Source organism: Sarcophilus harrisii, chromosome 4, assembly GCF_902635505.1.
Source record: "Sarcophilus harrisii chromosome 4, mSarHar1.11, whole genome shotgun sequence".
NCBI lineage: Eukaryota > Metazoa > Chordata > Mammalia > Dasyuromorphia > Dasyuridae > Sarcophilus > Sarcophilus harrisii.
In genome coordinates this window covers 303,500,375-303,525,109 of record NC_045429.1, presented here as the reverse complement: position 1 = coordinate 303,525,109, position 24,735 = coordinate 303,500,375, and the positions used below count along the sequence as shown (strand labels likewise).

Below are 24,735 nucleotides of genomic sequence, written 5' to 3'. Positions count from 1 at the left end.
CTTCGATTTCATAAAAACTCCTGGAAAGAAGTCTGTGATAAGAGTTAGAGTAATACTTTATCCATAGTCCATAATAAATTCTAATTGATATATGTCTTTAATATTAAAAACTGTGCTATACAAATTAAAAGATTATATCCTCACAATTATGGGAAGAAGTTGTAGTCTTAGCAGGGTAGTAGCAATTACAAATGATAAAATAGATAACTGATTATACAAAAGTGAAAAACTTCACAAACAAAAGTAATGGACTTAAGAAGGGACTGGGTTGAATGGAAAAAATAATTATAATAGATTTATCAGATAAGGGTTTTGGTAACCAAGATATGTATTAACTAATACCTATATACATATGGATATATACAAATATGGATAAATGTATAAGTGTACCTATGCATATAATTTTGCCAGATTTATTTAATTTTTCCAGAAATGATAAAAGAAACAAATAGTATTGGAGAGCTTGTGAGAAGAGAGGCACACAGATATTATTGGTGCAGCTATGAGTCAGTGCGATTGAAATTAGGCAAATAAATCAATTAAGATTTCTATACCCTTTGCCCCAGAGTTCCCAGATAATCACTGATAATTTTTTTTTTGGTAGCAAAGAAATGAAAACAAATTAGATATCTTTTCATAGGAGAATAGCTAAATAAATTGTCCTATTTGAATGTAATAGAATATTACTGTGCTACTAGAGATGTCAAATATGATGAACACAGAAAACCTAAAAAAGATTATCTGAACTTATACAGAGTGAAAAAGAGTCAAGAAAAGACTGGGGCTCAAGAACAAGTCTGGCCTTGTCTTCTGCTTTGCAACCTGGCTGGTGGACTTTTGTCTTTTACTACCTTTGGTTTGACTCTTGAGAGCTTCTATAGGATTTTGGATTTTGTGTGTGTGTGTGTGTGTGTGTGTGTGTGTGTGTGTGTGTGTGCATGCTATCCTAAACTGAATGGAGGAGTTTATAATCATTTTTTCTCAGTAGTATCTTGTTTTTTTTTCAAATACATGTAAATATAGTTTTCAACATTTATTTCTGTTCACATTTTTTCTCCCTCCATCCTTAAGGCAGCAATCAATCCTAAAAAGGTTAAACATGTACTATCCTTCTAAACATATTTCCATATTTGTCATGTTCTACAAGAAAAATCAGACCAAAAGGAGAAAAAAATGATGGGAAAAGGCAAAAAACAGACAAAAAGGTGAAAATGCTATGCTTTGATCCACATTCAATCTCCAAAGTTCTCTCTCTGAGAGAAATGTCAATTTCCATCCCATGTATATTGGAATTGTCTTGAATCACCACCTTTCTGAGAAAAGCCAATTTATCATAGTTGATCATCACACAGTTTTGCTGTTACTGTGTACAGTGTTCTCCTGGTTCTCCTTTCTTCATTCCACATCAGTTTATGTAAATCTTTCAAGGCTTTTCTGAACTCAGCCTGCCAATCATTTTTTATAGAATAATAATATTCCATTACATTCATATATTACAATTTATTCAGCCATGCTCCAACTGATGGATATCCATTTAGGTTCCAATTCCTTGCTACAATGAAAAGGTTGCTACAGACATTTTTGCACATGTGAGTGCTTTCCCCTTTCTTATGATCTCTTTAGAATACAGTCCCAGTAGAGACACTGCTGGATCAAAGGGTATGCACATTTTTATAGCACTTTAGCATAGTTCCAAGTTGCTATCTGGAATGATTGGATCAGTATAATCATTTTTCTTTAGTTGTCTTTATAATAATTCATTCTGATACATTTTTCAAGCTCTACTGGGATATTTATGGTGGGCCTGATCTCCTCTAGGTCTTAATATACATTTATCCCTCAGTATCTAGCTTGATACTTCTGCTATCTAACAATTTCTTATAGGTTGTCCCTCATAAAATAGAAAGAATTATTGTGGTGGGTCCCACCACTGTGAATTTGTTAGTGTATGAGAATCAGTTAATATATGTGATTGGTTAGTATCTGAAGCTGATTTACTAAAATGGGGCAATAGCAGACTTACTGTCTAGTATTCGTTTATTACAATAAAGTGAAATAGAGGACTTTTCAAATGGAAGTTCTTTGGGCTCTGTGCCCTTCTGTCTCCTTCTACCAGGTATTTTCTTGCTTTACATGGTCTGGAACTTTTTACTTTTTAACTTAAAAAATTTTTTAACATCACTAACTTTCATGCTCTAAAAGTTTGAGAGGCTCTCTAGTATCTATAGGATAGAATACAAATCCCTGAGTTAGGCATTTAAAGTCTTATGCAATCTGACTCCAGCCTACTTCTTCAGAATAAATTTGCATTATTTCCTTTTAATTTCTTTATATTCCGGTCAAATTGGCTAACTTTAATACTCTTCAAATTCAATATTCTCCTTCTGACTTTTGCAACTTTTTTTTTTTAATTTAATAGCCTTTTATTTACAGGATATATGCATGGGTAACTTTACAGCATTAACAATTGCCAAACCTCTTGTTCCAATTTTTCTCCTCTTACCCCCCCACCCCCTCCCCTAGATGGCAGGATGACCAGTAGATGTTAAATATATTAAAATATAAATTAGATACACAATAAGTATACATGACCAAAACGTTATTTTGCTGTACAAAAAGAATCAGACTCTGAAATATTGTACAATTAGCTTGTGAAGGAAATCAAAAATGCAGGTGTGCATAAATATAGGGATTGGGAATTCAATGTAATGGTTTTTAGTCATCTCCCAGAGTTCTTTTTCTGGGCATAGCTAGTTCAGTTCATTACTGCTCCATTAGAAATGATTTGGTTGATCTCGTTGCTGAGGATGGCCTGGTCCATCAGAACTGGTCATCATATAGTATTGTTGTTGAAGTATATAATGATCTCCTGGTCCTGCTCATTTCACTCAGCATCAGTTCTTGTAAGTCTCTCCAGGCCTTTCTGAAATTATCCTGTTGGTCATTTCTTACAGAATAGTAATATTCCATAATATTCATATACCACAATTTATTCAGCCATTCTCCAACTGATGGACATCCATTCAGTTTCCAGTTTTTAGCCACTACAAAAAGGGCTGCCACAAACATTCGTGCACATACAGGTCCCTTTCCCTTCTTTATAATCTCTTTGGGATATAATCCCAGTTGACTTTTGCAACTTTTGCAAGCTGTCCAAACTGTCTGAAAAATAGACCCTTTCCCCTTCACATCTTAAACTCTTTAACTTTTGCTCAAGTTTAGTTCAGGTGCCACCTTTTATAAGAAACCTTTCCTGATCCCCTTGGTTTTAGGTATAATCTTTTCCTAGATTACATTGCATTTATATATATATTTGTTTGATTGCGTATTTAGCTATTTGTTTGTTTGTCTATTTACTATTGATTCCTTCATTTATCTATTTGTGTAAATGTTTTATCCTAGTAGAATATAAGCTCCTTGAGGAGAATATAAGTCCTTGAAGGGACCCATTTTGTCTGTATCCTCAGGATCTAATGCACTGCCTTGAACATAGCAGGCTCTTACAATATGTTTATTGAATTGAACTGAATTCCCTTCCCACTTTAGTCTGATATTAATGGATTTGGGTCTTTAGTTTTCTTGTCCTAACTTTTGCTGAAGGGGACCTACATCCAATTTCATAGACTGAATATATGAGGCAAGATAGTGTGAGGGGACTTAGTTTTCAGGTTTTCTGGGAGAACTCTAACCCATGTTGTCCTAATTTTTTTCTCTATCTTGGAAACTCTACTTTCATAATGTTGACATACTTGTCTTATGGGTTAGGAACTCAGTGAAGGTGACAATTTTTTCCCTAAGAAATCCTTGTAGGTGATTGTTACTCACACTGACAGCCACTGTGGTTCAGGGTTGAGTACACTTGACTGAGCTGAATAAATTAGCATAAAAACATTTAAAACTGAATTTCCTAATGTAATTTTTTTCTAACTTACTACCCAGATGTTTAGATTTAATTTCCTCCAAATAATGACACCTAAATATCATTTTGTCCCCTAATGATTATTTATTTCAATAGTAAATGTCCTTAATAAAATGAACCAGGCAGCAGGAACCATTGAGAATAATTGCTGGTGAAAACCTCGAAGGAGATCACTTTGTCCTGGCTGAGGAAATTGGGGCTCCTTGTACAATGATAGAAGCATTATTCTTACCATCCTCTAGTTAAAGGTTATTGACTTCAACCTGGTGAACATAAAGTGATGTTTTTTAAAAGGCAGGTTTTCTATCAGTTGTAAACAAACTTTGCTTTGTTAGCAGGATCTTCATTTTCCCCTTTGAGAGGATATGTGACAAAATTTAAATCCCAGTTTGGACATGGGTTTTTTTCCTGGATGTTTATTTTTGGAGTTCTACCAGCCTTCTTTCTGTAGCATGATGAAAAGCATTCAGAAATGAGTGAAAAAATCTGGGGTATAGTCCCCACTTATAGTGCTCATTAGCTATGTGACCTTAAACAAATCTTTTCACCAAATCACAGACTTGAAAGAGATTTCAAATCCATTACTTGAACACAAATCCTATCACTTTCATTTCAAGAAATATTTATTAAGTATTCATTATAAATAAAGAACTAAGCATTGTGATGTGGCATGGAAGTGAAAACTTTAAAATTCCCCCAATTCCCAAATATTTTCAGTAAAGACTTTCATGGTGTTTGTTTGATTGTTTATTTAGCTTACCATACATTCTACTGGTAACTTCGCCCTACTTTCAAAGAACTAGACAGTTGACTCTACAGCTTGAATTTTTGAAGACTTATAGTGAAGAAAAACCAGTGGCAGCCCATTTCATTACATTGTGGCTTCTATTAATTCAATTTAGTTTTATTTTTAAGATGAACATTTGTTGACTATAAATCACAATGACAACATTTTTATTCACTGAAAATAGACTTTAAATACATTTTAATGAAATTAACAAGTCTAAAACATTCAGATTTTTTAAACAATGCCCCTAAATATCTTTTTTTTTTTAAAAAAAGAAACAGGGGTATATTTGCACACATCTCATATAAGACTTTATACTCACATCTATGTGGAGAGTACATTACTCTGCTGAGTAACACATTCTGTCTATAAAGAACTTTATTTTTTGGAAAGATTTTACAATATTAATTCAACCTGAGTTTTTTCCTCATTACAAATTTCCTAAGCTATGGAAAAACAGGGTTGTACAAATGAAAGAAACCTGAGCAATCCTATTTAGTCCAACACTCTGTGTTGCTATGTTCCTTTTTTTTTTTTTTTGCCTTTTGCTTTCTTCAGACTTCTCATTCTGTAGTTCCTTTTCTAAAACACCTTATACAACCTCTCTGGATTGGATTGATTGAGTGAGTGATTTGTAGGATATAATCCTAGAAGCCCCAAGGTAGACACAATCTCTCTTCTATTATAAGCTTCTTTTCTTACATATTTATAAATATGACTGAATTGAAAGAGACTTAGTTGCCATCTGACTGAAAAATACCTAAAAATTGATTCATATGACAACAGCCCCCAAAACTGGTTCTCTAAACTTTACTTGGAGACTTCCAATGAAGACCTCAAATAATTTTGAGTAAATCCAAGGACTTTTGAAGAAGAGCACAGTCAAGATAGAAAAAATTTAGAGAAGAATTTGAAGAATTAGATTCAAGAGGTTCTTTCTTGTTAGTTTGTTTTTTTAGCAGCTTGATTTAAAAACTTGAGTGCCCAACTGATATTTTCACAAAACATTCCCTTTTCTTTTAGTAGGGATATAATAAAAGTGTTTTTGTTTGTGAGGGAGAAGAGCTCTTTTTCAAAAATTCTTTTCTTTTTTCATCTATCATACATGATTAGTATTTGATCCTTATAGATCATACACTGTATTGAGTATCTGGGGCTCAAGTTAAGGTGGGAAAAGGTCGGACAACATTCAACTTTTCATTGTTCTCATTTATCCCCCCTTCTTATTCCAGTTTAAAAAGTAATTTGTTCCAAGAGTAAGTACTCCTTAGATGCAGGATTTATAGGATCTTCTTAGTTTTGCTATAGGAAATGATTTTATGTTTTCCTCTCCTACATAAATATCCAGTCAGATTTAGTATACACACACACACACACACACACACACACACTTTGCACTTGTGCATGGAGAATGAATATTCCAGACCACTCCATCTGCAACACACAAGGTATCTTGGTATATGCCTTTGGGATCCTGTACTTGTATAGTATGTTGTTTTCTGCCTATATGTACATGCTGCCTATTGTTCTGTGTGCATCCTATGTTTTTGAAACCTCAAATTATTTCCCTCCTCTTTTATTTTGTCCTTATTCAAGCCCATTAGTTGCTCTTTGGGCTTGGCATTCCCCTGTGCTAACTTGTTCCCCCCTAGTGGGAAAGGAGATAGCTATGATTAGTCTAATGAGTGATTAATTAACAAGCAGGCTGGCTATATAATGGAAATGTGCTGACCTTGCTAAGTAATGGCAGGGGGAAAAGAGATAACTGTGGAAACACAATCGTATTCCAAATCATGACTTTAACCCTTGAGTCACCTTTTTCTGTTCCTCTAGGGCTTCATTGCTTAGCTACACTTGCTTGTGTTTGTGCAGCTATGCCGAGGTCTGCATTATTGTGTGTGTGTGTGTGTGTGTGTGTGTGTGTGTGTGAGAGAGAGAGAGAGAGAGAGAGAGAGAGAGAGAGAGAGAGAGAGAAGGAGAAAAAAGAGGAAAGAGAGAGGAAGAGCGAAAGGGAGAGGGAAGAAGAGGGAGAGAGAAAGTGTGTAGTACCAGGGTGCCTCTGCATGACTTTATAACCAATAAGACCGTCTATCAGTGCTGCATAGCAGCGTGACCAGGAGGGGATGCTGCAAGAGGAAGTAGGCTGCCACAAGCTCCATAGGGTACATAGGTGGCTGAATGAAAGCATTAGCTTTGTGTGTGTGTTTGTATAGTAGCATGCATCTATGTGAATATTTTCCTTATAATTAAATGATGAATGCTGAAACTAATTGGCAATTATGCAAAGTCTGAAAAAATCTCCTGAATGAAGGTGTTAGAACTTTCTGAATACTGTTTATTAAATAAATTCGATTATTGTGTTGGATTATCTCCAGTAAATATGGATTTATTTGAATCTAAAAGAGCTTTAAGTCTCTGTGTCTGCCTTTGTGAAGTAAGGGGTTATACCTCTAAGTTCAAAATTCTCTTATTCTAAGATCTCTCTGACTCAGTTTTCCAGAAGAGCATGTATCACTTATAATATGTGTTGGGGTTGGTGAGGGGAATCTAAATTGTAAGTGTTTAAAAAAAGCTGTTATTAGAGGAGTTGGGGGTGGGAAGGATAATATGGAGGAAACAATCCAAAATTTAAGATGATTAAGAACAGCAAGGAGTAAAAGTTTAGAGAAAAGGACAAGGGGAATGTGAAAAATATATGGCACCTCTGTTGATGTTTTTTTGTGTAGAAAAAAAAAGTTACCTAGAACTAATGCTGTTCCTGAATTCCTAGACTTTTAGTACATGTTTTCAGGTGGGTTTTCTTTTCATATTGCAGAGTAAGGAAGGAAGGATACACAGACACACACACACACACACACACACACATTTCATATATATATATATATATATATATATATAGAGAGAGAGAGAGAGAGAGAGAGAGAGAGAGAGAGAGAGAGAGAGAGATATGGATTCAGATACACCAGTCTTTTTGTGACTGCAACAGACACAATGCAGTTATAGTTGAGGGTGATGGTTCTGACACTGAAATGTTTATCTTAATAGTACTGTTGAATTTTGGCTGTCCAAATAAACGCTATTAAGCCCTAAAGAAGTCTAGTACAAGCTATAAGACAAATTAAGCAGACTCTCTTGTCTGTTCCTTTAAGCTCCAGGGCATTGCTAAAGGTGAAGAATTTAAGGCATTATCCTCTCTTGAGAATAAAAGTACTGCTACCCATTCTGGAGGGTCTAGGTCTAGCAGTTGTTGAGTTGGAAATAACTATGACTGTTTTTTTCTTCCCCACTGGCATAGTCCTCTCTTTCCAGCCTGAGCCCTATGGGCTTAAGGGGCATTTTTCAACTGCTTTTAATCAAGGGCTTCAGAGAAATCCTTGAATATTATTTCCATGGGTTTAATTATCTTCTTTATGCAGGTGTCTCACGGATTTATCTATCTATCCAGTCCTATTCTTTCCCTTGAGCTTTAGTCCCCTCATCACTAAATGCCTATTGGACATTGAAAATAGAATGTCCCAGAAACATATCAAGCTCAAAATATCTGAAACAGAATTCTAATCCTGTTCTCCCCCCTTTCCAGCTTCTCTATCTCTCTCGAGGTACTCCCATTGTTCCAGTTTCAAAGGTTCATAACATCAACATTATCTGAGAATTCTCACTCTTTCACACCTATTTAGTTGCCAGATCTTGTCATTTCTATTAACACAACTTATATCCAGTTCCTTCTCTGTACTTACACAGACTGCTGAGTTCTGGCCCTCATCACTTCTCACCAGCATTGCCAAACAGAGAGTTTTGTATTTGATCTTGGAGTTCATAGGAGGCCAGTAGAGTTTAGTGGTGGTGGTGATGATGGAGGAATGGGAGTGGAGGGAATAGTTCCACAGTCACATTTGTGCTTTAGCGTCATCTCGTTAGTATCTGAATGGAGGATAAATTGGAGTGGGGAGAGACTTGAGCCAGGAAAACCAATCAGTAGACTTTTGCAATAGTCCATTCATGAGAGAATAAGAATTTATACCAGGTTAGTGACTGTGTTAGTGGTAAGAGAAAAAGAAAGGAGTGTGTGTGTGTGTGTGTGTGTGTGTGTGTAGATAGAGATATATAGAGATGTATATGTGTGTATATATGTATTTATATACATGCACATATATGTGAAATTTGGCAACAGATTGGGTGTGGATATATGTGCGTAAAGAGTACAGAACATCTAAGTAGCTGAAACCATAATGGTGACCATAATAGTAAAGTCAGGTAGAGAAGGTTTGGGAAGGAAAATAATTAGATTCGTTAGGATATGTTAAACTTGAGATACCTACAGGATGTCCTGTTTGAGATATTCCAAAAGGCGATTGATATGTGATACTGGAGCTTAGTATAGAGCCTAGGGCTAGATATATAAATCTGAGAATCGTCTGTACAGAGGTGAAATTTGAACTTATGAACTCCTTTAAGCCTCTCTCTTTTCCAGTCTATCTTCCACACAGCTGCCAAAATAGTTTTCCTTAAAGCATAGATGTGACCTTTATTATTCCCCTATTCAACAAACTCTGTTGGATCCCTATTGCTCCTAAGAGAAAATATAAACTACTCTTTTTAGCCATATAAGTGCTGTACAACCTGTCTTTGTAGTTGCAGCCACCAACCTGCCTTTTGAGCCTCACTCTATTTTATGCTCCCATCTCAGTCTGCCTTCCTGTCAAACTGCTGGTCTCAAAAACAGCATTCCATTTCTTGTTTTCTACATTGGCCTTTTTCCTGCGCATTCCCTCCTCAGCTCCACTTTCCAGGATCTCTTCATTTTCTTTATTCCAAGTTCAAGCATATGAAGTCTTTACCAATCTCTCTCAATTATTTGTGTCTTGTTTCCCTAATAACCTTGTGCTTATTTGACTTTATTCTTTGTATATTCATTCTGAATATACTTATAAATATACTTGCCTCCCTTGTTGACGTGTTAGTTCCTTTGAAACAGAGATAGTTTTGTTTGTATTACCAATACCTGGTTCATAGGAGATGCTTAATAAATTCTTATTGATGGGTTCAATAGTTTTAAAGTCCTTATTTCAGTTGTTACCTCCCCACCCACTTCCAACTCAGTGTGAGTGATGTTGCAATATCCATATTCTCGTCACAGACTTGCATCTCATCCTAGTGAGAATATACAACGAATATGTCTGACTTGGCTTTTCCTCCTAACACAGGGTACCCAAAACAAAACAAAACAAATTAGCTTGCAAATGTTTTTATTTCTGTCCTCTAACCATAGATGATAAAATGACTTACATCATAACTTTTACTTTGTAGAAATGTCTGCTTCCTCTGTGAAGGCAGCAGGTTGCAAAGCCATTTGCAAAGCCTAGATACTCACAAAGATAGGATTTTTATATCTCTATGAATATATGACTCCATATTTGTGGTCTTGCATAGTGTATGATCTATAACTCAGATCTGTGAATTGTTGGGTAGAGACTGAATTTGTCATTTCACTTCCCTTTGGCACACATCATGAATTGATGATTTAGTAAAGGTAAGTATCGTTATTGTTACATGGAAGAGTAGGGAAGGCATGTGGGGGGGGGGGCGGGGAGGAAAGAAAAGACAGGAGAGTATCTGCTCCCTTTATAGAAGTGTGAAATCCTACATTCCATGTGCAGGAATAGCCAAGGCAACTGTGTGGTCCTCTCCTTCTGCTTGTTCTCATCTTCTGTTGTTGCCCTGGAGATAGGATGCTCTCTCTTTGGTTTTGTCCTTTTTGATTCTTACTCCATTATGTCCAGTCAAGGTCGCCACTTGGTGCCTCCATCCAGTCTCATACCAGCTCTTTGCAGAATGAGTATCACTTTAACTCAGGAGGTTTTCTAGGGGCACCAGCTGAGCATGAAGGCAGTGAGACAGCCTCCCCAGGCCCTTCAGAAAGAACTAAGGTGGGAGGGGCTGCTGAGCAAGCATATTCTATCATTCTGTCAGTTCTGGCATTGATGGCGCTGACATGAGGCAAACTAGTAACCAGGTAAAACTAGAAAAGACTTGGCAGTAGAAATTTTTTGTGGATTCTGGGGCAATTGCAGGTTGCAGACATGCAGGAAATTTTAAGTAGAAATGATCCTAGTAGTGAAGTCATTAGTAGCATTGAAAGACTCAGGAGGTTGTTCTTTTGGTGTAAACAGCTTTCAGAAATGGAGAAAATTCCTCTGAGGCTGGCCCCTCTACTATATTTATGGCCAAAGATTGAATGGAGAAATGAGTTTTTCCTTTCTTAAACTTACAAAACCTATTTTCCTCCTCTGAAGTTGGAGACCCATAAATCTATCACGGAAGCCACAAAAAAAAGTTTCAGAAAGGGTTAGCCACCTGTGTTTTGAGCACCTGAGTCAGATTCCCTTTTGAACAATTGGATGCTCACATGAAAAAAATTACATTTCACTTAAAGAATCACAAGCCTATTACTGGATTAAAGCAAGGGAGTTAATGGATAGCTTGGGGTCTGTGGATAGGCTTCAGGAATCTGTGAACATGGATGGGGAAAAAGACTTTTTTATATTCACTAACATTTTATTTTCTTTGTAATCCTATGTATTTTATTTCATGCATTTAAAAACTTTCTTCTTCCTGAGAACCGGTCCTTAGGTATAACTAGATTGTCAAAGGAATTCATGATATACACAAAAAAGATATAGAATCTATAATAGAGGAAGCATGCTTATCCTTGAAGAGTTCCCACTTGCCATCTATGTGACTTAGGAAATAGCTTGCTTTTTCAGTGCTCTCTATTGAGTGATGACAGAATAATGTGTTGGCTGCATATGACACAGCGATTTTTCCTGTGTTTGGAAGCATTTCAGGGGGAGCTTGCTTCTTTTGACTTGGATACCAGACATCATTTTTATTCTTAATCATTGAAGATGCTATTTAGAAGTAGAGATACTGATCAAAATACAAGGTCTTAGAGTCCCAAGGTGTCTTGCTACATTATGTAGAGGCAATATGATTTTAATAGAATGGATGCTAGATCATAAATCAGAACCTGGGTTCTAATCCTGATTCTGACATTTACTAGATGAGTGACCCTGAAGAAATATTACTTTTACAATTCTAAGCAAGTTTCTTTTATGTGTCAAATGGAGATAATATCTGCCTCATACAAGTTTGTTGGGAAAATCAAAGGAAATAATGTATGTAAAGTGCTTGGAAACTTTAAATCACTATATAAATGGGAACTATGACTATTAGAATGATGTTTGTATGCCAGGCTATACTCATTATATATGCACTTGCTATATATTCTTGATTACAAAATAATTGAGTTTGTAGTTTCTCTGATTTCTCTGTGGTTATATAACAAATCTCCTAGATGAGGGATAGGCATATAGTTGTACTGAAAACATTCCTGGACTTACAGAATAATAGCTGTGATGGCCCGGGACTATTATTTAACACAAGAACAATTTTGAGGCTGGTGGCTTAAAATAGCAGGGGAGAGGCAATAGGTGAGACTTGGGATTTACCCAGGGTTGGATGGGAAGTCCAATTGAGTAAAACTGAGTATTCTGCCTGTATCTAAACATAGGTAAGGCCATATAGACCTCACTGTTTGGGGATCATTAAAATTGATTAAACATTTAATTCTGCAGGAGCATATCTGAATGCATTGTCTCTACATCTGTGTTTCTATCACATACCTCTTTCTAACACTTTGCAACTTGAAATCTGTTTTTCTTTTCCCTCATTATCTTTCCTAATTTACCTCATTCCAACTCCTTAGTAAGTCAGTAATAGTAATTGCAGTTCAACATGCATGTTTACAAGAAGGAGAGAGAGAGAGAGAGAGAGAGAGAGAGAGAGAGAGAGAGAAGAAAAAGAAAAAGAAGAAGAGAAGAGAAACAGACACAGAGGTTTTCAATTTTCACAAATGTTAGTTATATATAATATATGTATGTTGCTATAGATTCTCATTAATCCAGGGGAACATGAATTCTTTCCTCTGCAATATAAAGTTAGCAAACTTTTTGTTAATGTTTCTGTGGTTTGAGAACAGAAATAAAATATTTTTAAAATATTCCTATATCTTTAATTATGGACTTCTTATAATTATTATCCTTTTTCATCTAACATATATTAAAGTGACAGCACAGGAAATCCAAACAAATTTTTCATAAAGGATAACAAAATTGAAACCATTATAATGTCTTTAATTGACATTCACTCATTTTGGCCTTATTAATAAGAAAAAGGATAAGGGAGAGACAGACAAAGGTGTGTGTGTGTGTGGGTGTGTGTGTGTGTGTACACATACATTTAGCTTACTTGTTTTCTCTTACCCTCAAGCTTTGGTGGTTCCTATGTCTGAATTCCCATTCACACATACATATACATAATCAGACCTGTTCTCTTGACTAGTAGCATTTAATCTCAACAGGCTTGCCTGCTTGGACGCACTGAAGCAACTGCTAACATTTAATAATAGGGCCCCAGCAGCTGGCATTCAGTCTTCATAACAGCATGGGACACCCTTTTCTGGCAGGCTGACAGTGGGGAAGGAGCAATGCTTGGCCTTTTACCACTACCTCTCCCACAGATCACTCTAAGCCCCAAGTGCTCCCTTTCTGGAATAAAGCTCACACAGAGCCTCTTTCCTCCTCACCATGTTCTTCCCCGCTAATGAAGGAGAGCTTTGAGTACACAGAAAACATTTTGTAAACATAAAGTACCATATAAATGCTAAATAATAATAGGGGTGGTGAAGGACAGAGAGGCAGAATAACTGCATGTTGAGTTCCGAATTCAGAGAAAGCCTAGGATTTCTTTCAAGTATTATGTTTAGGGAGGACAAACATAATTATACATATACAATGCACACGCACACACATCCTGTTCTTGAAATGCTCTGACCCTCAGATTCTTGCCATTCTTAATCCTGATTGTTCTGGATGCCAAAACTGATGGAGGAAAACACCAAAGAAGGCGTGGGATCAGAATAAAAGTGTAAGCAATATCCTTGAAAGATAATTAGAGGACTGATAGATTCACATGGATGAGGTCCTGAGCAGCTAGATGGGTGTTTGCTGAGAAAGTCAGAATTACTGTGTACAATCTGGAAGCTTGTCCTGAGGCAAGCAGGGAAAACATTAATAACATGATCTTGGCCTTAAGTGATCTGTTTGTTTAAGTGGACTTTATTATAGTTCTAAAAATCGTGTAGAAGTCTCAGGTAGAGTTCTTACTTGAATTTTTTGCATTGACAAAACCACCATAATCCCACAGTTACAATATCCAATCAGAAGACTGTTAAGATTACAAGGTGAAATCACACTCTTCCTTTACAACGCCTTCAGAATGATGGGTTTAGCCAAAAAATAATGAGCCAACAAATAATAAAAATATGGGGTGATAACCCAAAAGTATATTGAAATTTCAGGCCTGTGTGGCAAATTTTCTCAAAAGAATTTGTAGATATAGACATTTTCCAAATCAAGGAGCAAAGCTTTTATTATGCAGCTGAGAGCAGGCTAAATCCCTAAGAGTTTTTTAAAAGAATAAGGGTTTTTAGTAATTAATAAGGAGAAAGACAAATCCCCTAGTAGTAGCCAGGAGGAAGATGCCATTAAAAAGGAAGAAGGTGCAAGGTAGGAGTGCTAGCCTAAAAAGGAGTTAGCTATAACAGAATTTAACTGGTTGGCTAAATCCACAGAGAAGTTAGCATGGATCTATGGTATAAGCACATCTTTTACAGGGGAAATTTAAAAGGGTGGAAGGGAAGGAGGGAAGTGGAGGAGCTTGACATCATAATTTGGCTTTCTGATTGGATAAAGGTAGAATTTTTAGAGATCTTCTAGGATGGGACTGTAATCAAAAGTCAACTTAAACAAAAGGCATACTTACAAACTGGAAAGATTTACTTAAACTGATGCTGAATGAAGTGGGTAGAACCAAGAGAACATTTGTACACAGAAACAACAAGATTATGGGATGGTCAACTGTGATGGACTTGACTCTTTTCAGCAATGACTGATTCAAGGCAATTTCAAAAGAGTTGGGATGGAAAGTGTCATCCAAATTCAGAGAGAGGATGATGGAGACTGAATGTGGATCAAAGCATAGTATTTTCACTTTGTTGTTGTTGTTTGCTTATTTTTTTCCCTTTGATCTGATTTTTTTTGCATAGCATAATGTATATGGCAATATGTTTAGAAAAATTGTAAATGTTTAGCCTATATCAGATCGCTTGGTGTCTTGTAGAAAGAGGAGAGGGGAAGAGAGAAAGAAAAATTTGGAACACAAGGTTTTGCAAAGGTGATTATTGAAAACTATCTTTGCATGAATTTGGAAGAATAAAATACTTAAAAGCCCCAAAACCAAAAGACCTAAACAAAGGATCCAACTTATAATTCTATCTCTGCTCTTCCCTGCTTGCCTCAGGAAGTAGCTAGGCTTTTAGATTGTTTACAAAGATTTAGGCTTTCTCTGCCAAAGTCCACTTGGATATCCAGGATCTCATCAAAGCCAAAGTTATGATGTCAAACCTCTGAAGTTAGAGTTCTCCTGTAAGAGATCTACCCATACTGTAGATGCCATTAACTCTCTTAGTATGAATCCCCCAGTCAGTGGTATAATGCCCCCCACCCTACATACACACTTCTTTTTGGGGTTAGTCCATTTGCTAAGCATCACAATAGCCAATGTTTATTAGGTCCCTAAACTCCTTTTAGGATTATTCCCATAATCCCCCACTTATCATGCCTTAATGGCATGTTCCTCCTGATTACTTCCTCCTTGTTAATTGCTAAAACCCCATTTTCCTTGCTAAAGACTGTTATTAATTTAGACTGCTCTTAGTGACAAAGGTCTTTGACCTTTGATTTGGAGGTCTGTGCCTAAAATTTTTTTGAGACAACTTGTTACCATAACCCAATATACTTTTGCAGTCTCACCTGAGACTCATCATTTTGATGGCTCCATATGGGGAAAGTCTGCACTCTGGAACTTCAACAATCCTGAAAAATAAACAAATAAAACAATTGGTATATACTTTTATTAGATAAGAATGTATCCACCCCCATCCCTCATCTCTTCTTGTTTCCTTTCTGTTTTAAGGAATTGTTGTAGCAGTTTGTGGGATCAGTGAATAGATTTCAGGGCATATGTGAACTTGGATGAGAAAGATACAATTTTTTTTCTTTTATAATCATATGTGTTTTATTTTATGGATTTAAAGACATTATTCTGAGAAGGGGTCTGCAGATATCATCAACCTACTACAGGTGTCCATGATGCAGAAAAGATGAAGAAGTTTATTTGGTTAGAGTTTGGTGCTAATGAAATCAAAATCATAGCTTCAGTTGTTAAATAAAGGGCAATTAGCTTCACACAGTGGGGAGGAAAAAAAAAATAAAAACAAAAGAACCTATTCCACAGAATTGTTGCTGTTTCTTTTCTCAGCTGTCTTTCAGGTATCTTTAATTTCTACTTGGGGAAGTAGTGGCAACCCCTGCATGGTTTATTGCATGGTATTTGGTATTTTTCTCTTTTGCTCTTCCTGAATTCCATCAAAGATTAGCTCAAATTCCACTGTTTATAAGAGGTCTTTCCTACTCTTCCTTAATGTTACTGTTTTTCCTTCTATGATTACCTCCATTTTTCTCTTTATATTAAATGTTCTCCCCATTAGAGTATAAGTGCTTTGACGGCAGGGGACTGTTTTTTGCCATTCTTTGTATGCCTAACTCCATTCTTGACATATAGTTAGATCTTGATGGATTGTTGACTATGAATGAAAATTCTGAAACATGCTCTGTAGAAATTAGGATGCTTTGTCATTTAGTACCTAGCTTCAAGGTCACAATTTTTTGGGAATGGTCAAGGTGGGTTCCTCTGTGATTGTGTGTGCTTTAAATCAGAATAAAGGAGGATTTCAGCTCTGAATTTTAAATTACTTGGAATAGGGATGAATGCTTGCTAGTGGGTCTGAGAAGTCCCTTTGATTTTTAGTATAACTTCCAATTAGAAAACAGCTTCCTGGGCAATGAATAAAAATAATAGATGGTCTTTATATAGCACTTTAAGATTTCAAAAAAAAAATGGTTTTACATATATTATCTCATATGAACTCTTGAAAGTACTTATAACATCTTTATTTTAATATTCCCCCTTTTCTTTTAAATCACATTTAACCTGTCAGTATATCATATTATCTCCCATCATGAAGAAGGTAATGGTCCAGTGGATAAAGTGTTAGACCTAGATCAGGAAAACCTCAATTTAAATCGAACCTCAGACCCTTATTAGCTGTATGATCCTAGGGTTAACCTCTATCTGTCTCAGTTTCTTGAACTGTAAAATGGGAATAATAATAGCACCTATCTCCAGGAATTGTTCTTAGTATCAGATGAGATAATATTTTCGAAGTGCTTTAGCATAGTACCTGACATTTAGTAGGTATTTAAGAAATGCTTGTTTCCTTCCTTCCTTCATCCATTTTCCTTTTTTCTATCTTATCTTTTCTCTCTCTTCCTTAAATGAAAAATCCTATCAGTATATTGTCAGTGAAATTTTTTTATTTCTTCTTCTTTAGGAAAAGTTAACAACAGTGATGGCAGCCCTTGCAATGTTTTCATTTTTAGAATACTTGTTGGATATTAACTTAAATCACATAAATGAATAGGAACTCTGGACCAGCTTATATCCTGGGCTTGGTAAAAACAGCTTATCCTGTTCCTATTTTCAACCATGATAGAGACTCAACTTTTCCCATTTTCCCAGACTGTTTTGATTAGCATATTTTGGATAGCCTTGATGGAAACTCTGTTTTCTCACACTGTCTTTGAGATGGTCTCAAAATCTCAATATACATCCTTGTTACTCTTTCCTGGTTTCTCCTCCTAGTCCCTAAATCTTGCCCCCACTCATTCTTCCATGTACCCTGCGGTATAAAAGTCATGTCCTCTTTAATTCGAGTTAACTCTGTATGACCTGAGTGAACTCTGTAAAATTATGTAAAATCACGAAAACTATGTCCCCTTTGATCTATAGACTCCAAATGGTCTCACATCCTCTCAGAGTACGATTCAAGAGGAAATCAAACTCCTATTGATCTTTTTCAGCAAGTCACAATCCCAGGAAAGATTTCACATTCAATTGAGAATTATCAAACTTCCCCTAGACTTACTCATAAAATAGGTCTTCTGGAAGCTGATTCTTTACAGATTTTTCTCCATTGAGAAAATATGTCCACCAAGAGAATGCCTCTTGGTGTTTTTTAAACAATAAAGCCTCCTCTGTTGCCACAGTCTCTGAGGTTCTCTTCTGAACCTGAATGTCTCTGAGCAGAAGGAACCTCACTCATTCATTACCACACCTCATCACTCCCAAAATCAAACTGCTCACTCAGTATGACTTTGCCTTGCCTATTGTATTTGTTTGAGCCTGTGTGCTATTCGTGTATTAAATAGCAAATCTCTGTTATCTGTGACAGATGCCTTGTCATGGTTGCTCCATTTTGTGAACCAAATTTTTATTATACTATTTTTATAATAAACTTTTACAATTATGCTCTCCCAAATCGATTTCATATTTCTACTCCATAATACCACTTCTGGTATCTTTATACCAATTCATATTGGCTTGCTCTCAGCTTCTGGGATCTTTATTTTTTCTTAAGTTTCTCTCTCTTGCCAAATACTTGAATATCTTACCTCAGACTGAAGCCGATATTTCAGTGATGAGACAATATGGGGCAATGGAAAGAAAACTCTGTTTGGAGTCAGAGGGCCTGAAGAAGTATTTTGCTACTTATGTGACTTTATTGGACATACTACTTAATGTTCCTGAGACTCAGTTCCATCATCTGTAAAATGAGGAATTGAAAGGCAGTAGACATAGTAGAAAGAGGACTGGCCTTGGGAAGACCCAAATTCAAATCTTGCCACTGACACAAACTAGCTGAGGTATCATAGATAAGTGACTTAACCTTTTAGTGCGCCAGAAAACTCTCTAAGGCTAAAAAGTAAGAAAGAATGATTTACATTGGTTAAAAAAAAAAAAAAAAAGGTTTTCCACACTGAAAATTCATTATAGTGATGTAATTATAGGTCTCTTCAAAAAATGCATTAGATTATCTCTAAATTTCCTTTCAACTCTATCATATTGGGGTTTCTCACCATTATTTCCATGTACTCTCTTGAATAATTTCTTAATAAAATAAATAAACAAAAACTTGTGATTGATGATGCCAAATGAGGCATATGTTTTTAGTCATGTATGTATTTTGTTTTGTTTATATGATTATTTGTTATAAGTGTTCTTTGTACACATGTATGTGCACGTGATAAATCTGAAGTAGAAAGGGGAATTATCCATAGTATCATATCTTCTCCTCCCCTCAAAGGAAGAAAAAAAATGAGAATTTCCAAAAAGAAATACAGATAAATAGAACGGGTTAGAAAATTTGTTGTCAGGCAGTTATGTCTGATACTTTGTGACCCCATTTTAGTTTTCTTGGCAAAGATACTGGAATAGTTCAGTTTATTTACATATGAAAAACACTGAGGCATCTAGGGTTAAGTTACTTGCCCAGATTCACAGTTAGTATTTGAGGTTGGATTTGAACTCAGGTCTTCCTAATTTCATACTGAATTATTATATACTTTGTTTTTAAAAAAGTCAGCTGTATGTAATAGAGATCTGTAGTCCACATATAATGCTCTAATTTTTTTTCTGGTCAGCTTTGTTAATGTTTCTCTGAGACAAAAAGACAGAGAGAGTATGACAGCTGAAAACAGGTCATATGATTTAATTACTCTATCAAATATTCTGAAAGTAAAAGCTTTGGAAGGACAGAAGGAAGAAGGTGGAAGGACTTTGGAGGATAGCTGTCTAGGTTTCCTGTAAGAGTAAGTTTTCTTCTTAGGTTTTCATGGCCATCTTTCATTATTAGCTTTTCTCATTGTGTTAATCTGTGTTAATTGTGTTCTCATTGTCTTAATCTGCATCCACTTACATGATTCAACTTCTTTCATTTTGCTAATGATTTCTTTTCCTCCATCCTATCCACTAATAGAGAAGAGTATGTATTTGGCTCTCTCAATATCTATTTATCTGCCTACCTACCTTCTTCTCTATCTAGGTATATACATTTGTGTGTATATGTACATACTTGCTCACGCATATACACAAATATATATATATATATATATATATATATATATGTCTGCATGTGTACATATATACACATGCACACCCATGCACATGTATATCTGTGTGTATGTGTTTATGCATGAGTTTGCACTGGTAAAAAGCACTTCAAAACCAAAAGTATTGTTTAGATAATAGTAATAAAGAGTGGCTGCACATTCAGGAGTCTATAGCATCATACATTTAGACCTAAAAGATACCTTAATGACAGGAGTCATTATTGATAAATATTGAACAACAAGCTCTCCAAAAAAAAAGTATACCTGACACATTTTAAATTTTAATCTGAATATTAACATTTTCACTGCCACTTTAAAATAATCAGCAAAATAATAAACCAAACCCTGATATGTAGTTTGCTGATTTCCAAGGTGAAAATACTTTCTCTGAAAATTGAACGATAGATTCTCCCCACACTTTTTAAATGCCAGCTAGTCTAACATTTTTCGTTTAACAAATGGGGAAACTTAAGCATATAGAGTTAAAATGACATATCCAAGGTGGTCTGATCCCTCCTCTTGTTTCAGTTATCTTTTCTATGCTACTGATGATCCTTAGATCTATTTATACAGCCTCTCCCTTAATATCTAAATTGGAATATCCAATTTCCTATTTGATGTCTTAAACTTAATATCCCATAGACATCTTAAAGTTAACATGTCCAAATTGAACCCCTCTCTTTAATTCTCCTGCTTCCAAATTTCCCCATTACTGGCAAGAGTAAGTACCACAACACTCTTAGTCACCCAGGCTTAAAACCTAGGTTTCCTTTTCACTCTCTTTCTCATTCCCCAAATTCAGTCTTTTGCCAAGGTCTGATGATTTTGCCTTCATAATGATAAGTTCCTGGATCACTAAGTGGGGTTGGCAGAGACAGCCTGAAGTACTGATAAAATTATTCCCTGAGGAAAGAAGGGAAGGGTGCAGATGAGGAGTGCTCAGTCTTATAGTCCTACCCTTGTGGAGGTCTTGTGTAACTCCACCTTACTGTATCTAGTTAAAAAGCCAAGTTATGTCAAACCCCAAGGTTAAATTTCTAGTATAAATCTGTTTATGGCCCACACCATCTTGGTGGAATCCTTTTGGATTCACTGGCATTCTGCCTCACAGTTGTCTTCTCCCCCGCCCTCCTCATGCCTCATAGTGTCTAACTATATGCTCTTCCAACTCTATTTGACATTTACCACTCCTGGTGCCTATTTTATCTCTTTTTTGGTTTATAACCGCTTCTCATAAATAAACCTACCTTTTTCCAAAGAGAATGACCATTGTGAATTCTTCACATGACCAAATTCTAATATTAGGTGCCAATTGCTCTCCTAAATCTCGTCATTTGGTGCCAAAACTCAAACACATCAATAAAATTTCTCATACATGCCCCCTTCTCTCCTTTGACAACTGTAACAACTCTTGAACAAACTTTTATGTCCTCCTACTTGGAATATTGCAAAACCTGTTGGTTGGTCTGCTGCCATTTTCCCCACTCCTAGAGTGGATCTCCTTCTTTCTCTCAATGCTCAAAATGAGCTTCCTAAAGTACAGATATAACTACCTTATTCTTCTACTCTAAAACCTCCAGTGATGCTTAATAATTGGTACTTAATAAGAGCTTAGTGATTGTCTAAGCAGCAGAGGTAGGATTTGACTCCAAAGGCAATGAATATTCTTTACATACTGAATCTCAGAGGCGATACTTTTCTTAATCCAGTCTTTTTTTCTCTAATTGTTTTTCCTGATGCAGTTTCCTCAATGTACAAATATCTGTGCCCTTTGCTTTATGACTCTGTGCCATTGTATTTTGTTGTCAAAAGTAATGTTTTAGGGTAGCACTAGGGGGTAGTTGAGTGATATTAATTCAGTGTTCTCAAGATTTATTTCTAGTCTAACATAAAATTTCTGATTTTTTTCTAGAAATTAATGGAATTCAGAGCAGAAAGCAGGGGAGAGGAAAGGGAAGATTTCATTAAAGTATTCATGTTTATTATCATTGGAGGATATATATTGGGAGAAAGTGAGTAATGTGGGCAGAAGTAATCTTTTGAAAAAATAATTTACTATAATGATAAAGAAAACAAACAATAGCTACATAGAAATTGGGATTCCAGTAAAAGACCTTACAAGATGCTACATTGGGGGACTGAAAAGACATATTCTTGGGATGTGAACAAGGGATAAAGGAGCCAAGAAAAGTACAATTAGGAACAGCTCTAGAAGCATTCTTCATAGCAAGATATTTCTGGCTTCCTGAAATAGACCAGTTCTATATAATAATTTGGTATATTCCAGCGATTGCAAACACTTACTTTGCGTTAGAAACTCTGGTCTGTAAGTCAGGTTTGTATCTTTACTTAACTGATAAGCAGTTGTGTGACCTTGAGCAACCTCTCTGCTTCTCATTTTTACTCATCTGTCAAATGTAAGGTAGTTTACCATGGACTTAGAACTGAAAGATATCTGAGAAGTTGTGTAATCCAGTCTCCTCGTTTTAAAGATGAGGAAACTGAGACACTAGGTAGATTTGCTTCAGGTCGTAGATGAAAGATCTGGGTTTTGAACTTAAGATCTAGTATATCATTAAATATATTGTAAAGATGAACTGAGATGTGAAAGTGCTCTGTTAAAATTAAATGTGACATAGAAATGAAAGGAATGGTATTAATAATCTTTTATTTCTATAACTCAGATGAGAATGGTATTAACTCACAATAACAGCCTCATCAAACAACATGCCTTGTTTCAGCCTGTAAATTAGATATGGTTTTATCTATATATAGTAATCTTGGCTAAGCTGATATGGGGGCATACTGTGAAGCTGTTGTTATCATTGATGGTGTTATTATTGTTATTAATAAGAACAATAATAACCATGAATTTCATTTTGTATGACACCTAGTAGCATGCCATTATGACAATACTAGTGCTTTATCAATCTTGTGTGATTGACTTCTCTCTTTTTTTTCTGTTATGACTTCTTCTTGCTTTTCCTTTTCAGATATTGTTCTCTTTTCCCCCTGTCACGTTCATGCCTTTCTATCATCTGGTATATTCGCCTCTTGGTTGCCCAAGTGTGCTTGTTGAAGCCCACTCAATAGAGAGCAATATTAAGATCAGCAGCCTCAATTCATCACTATCACTATTTGACATCCTTGATTAGTCTCTAGGGCTGTCGGAGGGGCTGCTTCAGGACATTGGAGAGCGATGCAAGCAAACAAGGGGCAGGAAGCCTGTTTCTCTGTGAGGAGCAGGGCAGGGAGTCTCTGCCAGAAACATCCATCCAAAAGCCTTTGCTGCAGCCTTCTTTGGTTGTTGCCTTTAAGTACTGGCTGAGATGGACCCCTGGAGAGAGGTTATTGGGCAGCTGGGTAACAGAGAGGAGAAAAGAAATAACTGGGAGATTTGCTGCATGTTGCCTGCCTTTATTAAAAATCAATGATGTAATAGAGTGATTTTACTCTATCACACTTAAACAATATCCATTGTATGGGGAAGCAAGAATGGAGAGGACAAAGGAGCCAGGGCAATGAAGAGAAAGAACTGGGGAAATGCGTGGTAGACACCAGACATAGCTCTTGTTATCAGTCTGTTCCCTCAGCCACTCTCCTCCCTCCATAAAATAACCAGCTCATCTCAGACCCCATCAGAGCCAAGATTTACAGCCTAGGCCTTGCCGAATGCCTGCCACACACCTCTCCTGGTTTTATTCCCACTATTTATCACAGAGGGCTCCTGCCTCAGCACCAGAGGGACAGTTAATCAAGGCAGACTTTCTACCTTGTCAACTTGGGACTCTGCTGGGAGAAAATGTGAACTGTAAAATTAAAATCATAGGAAACTCAAGAATTTGTAAGGAAGATAGCAGTTCAGGGAGGAAGGAAAGAAAGCGATTTCCCAAGCTTCCATGCCCCAGGAATGGACAGACCAAAAGATTAAAAAGCTGGGATTTCAAAGCCTAAATTCATTTGTTCTTATTACTTTGCCAAACATAAGCTCTCATATGCTACTTTCCAAACATCAATCTGATAGAGGTTTTTTGGATGTTCTCACCTTTATTCAATCCCCATCAACTTTTTCCTCAACTTTCTTCATTTTCTTCCATATCTCTGCTACAGGTTGAAAACAATGGCTGAAAAAGAAGAAAATAAAATAAAGTAAATATTTTATGAGACTAATAATAACACTTAAACTTGAAATTTGCCAATGAAGAGAATGCATATAATAATGATAGCTGGCAATTGGGTAACACTTAATGGTTTGTACAGTGCTTTCCATCTATTAATCTCATTTGATTTTCGCAATAATCCTGTGAATGTCACTGGCTTAAGCTATTCTCAAATCTCTCATAACCAAGAAAGCTGGAAGGGTTCATTAATACATTTTGCCTGAGTAAAGTGCTATATTATCCCCATTTTACAGATAGTCAAATTGAGGTTGTATCTTTTCTAATAGAGGTCAAACTCAGGTCTTCTTTGTCACCAATTCTAGTATTCATTCCACTTTTATTGTCTAGATTCCTCAAAAGAATGAGTATTTATTTTTCCCTTTAAGATTTACAATGTGTCTTATGTGCATGATCTGATATGATCCTCATGATAAGCCTATGAGATAAGGTGCTATTATTATCTTAATTTTACAAATGTTCAAACAGTACAGCTATTGATCTTCAAGCAATGTAAAATACCTGTGTCTCTCCTTTTTCATATATTTGGTTATGGCCCTGGAGAAATGTCTCAGGTGAAGCCTCACTTCTTGGGTGAGAGACTCATCTGGCTGGGGTAGGTATTTCCTTTATGTGAGTGGGAAGAAGTGTAAGGTCTTTATAGTCCTGGCTGCATGGACTTTG

At 36.1% G+C, this 24,735-nt stretch overlaps 1 protein-coding gene across 8 annotated transcripts in view; it reads left to right on the top strand.

The window, feature by feature from the left end:
* The window catches only part of RBFOX3 (RNA binding fox-1 homolog 3), a 942,623-nt gene that overhangs the window by 277,222 nt on the left and 640,666 nt on the right, over nucleotides 1-24,735 (top strand). Inside the window, exon 1 of one of the 8 annotated variants that reach the window (XM_031968500.1) lies at nucleotides 21,826-21,906. The exons of the other annotated variants lie outside the window; for them this stretch is intronic. The gene's annotated coding sequence lies outside the window, so the exon portion shown is untranslated. Of the gene's footprint in view, nucleotides 1-21,825; nucleotides 21,907-24,735 lie in introns of those variants that run through there. 8 annotated transcript variants of the gene reach the window in all.